Below are 4,040 nucleotides of genomic sequence, written 5' to 3'. Positions count from 1 at the left end.
TGAACTGCCAACCTTGCAGTTCAAACGGCTTTGCAGTCTAGCGCATTAATCCACAGCACCACACCAGGATTCCAATGAGTTCTATACCAGAGTATTACCAAACTTTTAGGGAAATACTCAGCCTCTATCTGAAAGCAGTTCTTAGAGAAAGCTTTCCAAACAGGTTTTCAATCCTGCAGTTCACCTTCCACACCACAACCCCCAACTCTGAGACATTGTTTCTATACTCAGCTGTTCCTTTATTTCTCTTACCAGCCTTCTCCTTCCTTGTCCCCTATTCATTTTGTCTTAACTAAAACCTGAATTCTCTTTAAAGCATTGTTTTACAATTAATCCTCTTGAATGAAGGCCCCTTGCTTTTTGCTCATTCACAAGACAATAAAATGGTAATGTATATTTTTAATTCCTGCTTTTGTTTCTAGACAAGTAGGTAATCAATTTTGGTCAAGAATACATTGTTTATTGAAGCCCGAGTGTAACACAGTGGCTTTTGAAGTCAGACAGACTTTAGTATGATTCCTAACTCATTAGTTGGCGACCTTAAAAAAGTTTAAACTTATTAAAGTATAAATCCTTTTCCCTTCTAAAATGAAGTACATAGTACTGGCTTCTTTGAAATTGATAGGGTTAGCACAGGACCAGATAATATTGTGTTCTATTATACATAGGTCTCTACGACACAAAACTGACCTCCTGGAGCCTAACAACCTCCCATTGTGTTTATATACACTTTGAATCTTAAATGGAATGAGATAAATGAAAAAAAAATTACTATTGTTTATGGCAAATACAGGGTGTGTGGTGGCTCCATAGGATAAACACTGGATTGTAAGCTATGAAGTCAGCAGTTTGACCCCACCAGCCATCCTGAGGAAATACAATGAGGCTTTCTACTCTAGAAAAGATTTTGAAAGACTCAGAAACCCTGCAGAAGATCTCTATGAGTCAGAACCGCCTTGACAGCACTTAGCAGCAAAGCACTGCAAAAAATATTAACATAGATCTTCTCAAGACATCCTATTATAAATTATTTGTCCCATCTAAATCATGTTTCTTATTTTCACTTTTCATGCCTTGCTTAGATTAATGGAGTGTTGTTAGCTAGTGGTCCCTTGCTGCGTCCGACAAGTAATTAATGCAACAGACTGCAAAGCCATTTGAATTGCAAGGTTGGCACTACAAGCTCACCAGATGCTCTTTGGAAACCCTATACAGGGTCGCTATGGGTCAGAACTGACTCGATGGCACGTAATGCTCCACAACCCACATAGAGAGATTAAACCAGAGTAGGGGTGATGGGAGATTAGAAAAAAGGAAGACACAAGATACAAAATGAGACTAGAATATTTGGGACTAGGTGAGACACAACACTCTGATGAAGATACTGTGACACCATCCTATATTCAGTTCATTTATTATATACAAAAATCAAAGGAGAGAGCTGGGGGCAGGGAAAAGATTACAAAAAACTTTTGGTGTATAGATGTAAACAATAAGTAGGACTTTATCGGAAGAATGTAGTTGCTAGGGAAACAGATAGAGCAGAGAGATGTTTTTGCAGATTTGACTGAAGGCAATGGCTGCGTACAAGGAAAGACTTTGCAAATTTCTTGTTCTCTGAGGCAGGCTTTGCAAGTCCTTCAGGGGGCAGTCTGACCTGGAAGCAGCCCAAGTTTCTGGACCATGACTGTTTAGTTGCAATCCTTCGGTTAAACTGCCCCACGTCTGAGACCTTCAGTTCAAATTGCTCTCAACAGTCTCTCCCCCTCTGGAGTAAAGAAGAATGAAGAAAATCAGACTCAAGAAACAATTAGTCTAAAGGACCAACAAATCATGCAATCCACAGTCTTCATTACCCTGACACCAGAAGAGCAAGAAGGTGTCCAGTTGCTACTTCCAACATTTCTGATTAAGACCACAGAAGGACTTGGAAAGAATAGGAGAAAAATGTTGAAAATAATTCAAAATCATAAAAAAGAACCAGACTCACAGGTATGGTAAAGACTGTTGGAACTCCTGAGACTGGCCTTTACGCACCCTTCAAAGTTGGAACTAAACCCAGCCTCAGTAAGATTAGCGTAGTGGTTACGAATCGGGCTGCGAACCTTAAGGTCAGCGGTTCGAAACTACCAGCCGCTCCGCGGGAGAAAGATGAGGCTTTCTACTCCCGTAAAGATTTACACCCTCGGAAACCCTGTACAGGGTCGCTATGGGTCGGACCCGACTCGATGGCACTCAACAACAACAACAACAACAATTTTTGGCCTAACAATATCTTGTTGTTGTTACTATATGCTGTGGAGTCGGTTCCGACTCACAGCAACCCTGTACAGGGTTTACGAGGCCGTAAATCTTTACGGGACCAGAAAGCCTTAGGAAGAATTAAATAGCATGAAGTAATCCTGCTGCTTGCTACTAATTGTTTAATGAGGAATAAATTTTTGAGCTTGTGCGCAGTGTTTGCAGTGAAAGGAAGTAAAGGAAGAAACACACACTAGGATGTATGTGGTTGACATGATGATACATGTGCAGACCCCACTTCAAGGAGAAGTCGGTTGCCTTTTTTAGTTGCCAAAACTCAAACAACATTGAAAAGGAACATTATTTGAGCCCAACTGCCCTTTTGACTTGGTGTAAAGGAAAGAGTGCAGGCTTCTTCACAGGAAGAGTTAGAGAGATGAAAATACTGTCTTCAGAAGTTCATAGTCCTGGAGAATATTGAACAGGAAAAGGTAAAACATTAACTTACTGTCTCTCCTCCCAAGAGATCAGCTAGAATGTCAATCAGGTTACTGAGCAGGACCAATCCTCCACCCATGCCCACCCAGGAGACAAGCTAGAATGCTAATCAGGTTACTGAGTGGGACCAATCCTTCTTGCCCAGGGGACAAGCTAGAATGTTAATCAGGTTACCTAGCGAAACCAATCTTCTGATTTCCCTCCTATCTTCAAAGAGGTCCACAACCTAGTCCCTTCCCTTCTCTGATCCCAAATTAGTCTGTACTGACCTGCATTCAGGGTTCAGAATCTGGAAATTTAACTCCTCTGAGCCAGCCAGCTTAATAAAATCTGAAACTCTGCTTCACCTCTCTGAGTGGCCTTGGTTTCTTCGTGATGGATCTAAAGCTACTGTAGCACTCTTACATTTAAAACTGCTGTAACACTATATCAAGAAATAATAGCTTCACATTCAATACTTTTATTTATAAAGGTTTTTATAATATTGTACCACCACTTTTTGACCTACACTTGTATACAGATGCTACTGTTAAATGTTATTTTCTAAAATATTGCTTTCTTTTTATGATTTGCTAGTATATAGAAATATAATTTATTTTTGTATATTGAACTTGCTTCCTATGCCTTTGTTAAAGTCATTTATTTAAAAAATTATATAAAAAATGTAAGTCAAAAAGTCTGTTACATTTATTTACTTATTTACTATTATCAGTTTATCATTTCATGTTGAAATGAATTTCTAATTAGAATCATTTTTATTCATCCTGAATAAATTCTTTGTCGTTCAGGTCAGCTTACTAGAAATGGATGTTTTAAAATATATGTTTTTTAATTCTATTATTTCTTGGTCTGCTCCTACTTGATTTTAAGTTGAATATTCCTGTGTTTTTGTATGTCTGATAGTCTTTGATTGAATTCTAGATATTGTGTATATCATATTACTGAATGCCTGGAACCTGTTGTTTTCCTTAAAGAGTGTTGAAGTTTGCATTTTCCAGCTGATAATAAGTAACTTGCAGAAAACCTTGCCCTTTTCAAAGCTTTTTATTTAAAAAAATTTTTTTAAGATTAGTTAAGATGGACCTGAAGTCCCTTTGTGGTATAAGTGGTCAAGCATTAATGAAAGGTTGGTGATTCAAACCCACCCAGGTTGTTGTTAGGTGCCATCGACTCAGTACTGACTCAGAACGACCTTATGCACAGCAGAAAGAAATACTGACTGATACTGGGCCTACCTCACATTTGTTGCCACGCTTGAGCCCATTGATGTTGCCACTTGGCCAATCCATCTTGCTGGGGGT

The sequence above is a fragment of the Chrysochloris asiatica genome, unplaced genomic scaffold (assembly GCF_000296735.1).
Source record: "Chrysochloris asiatica unplaced genomic scaffold, ChrAsi1.0 scaffold00016, whole genome shotgun sequence".
NCBI lineage: Eukaryota > Metazoa > Chordata > Mammalia > Afrosoricida > Chrysochloridae > Chrysochloris > Chrysochloris asiatica.
This window is presented reverse-complemented; position numbering follows the sequence as displayed.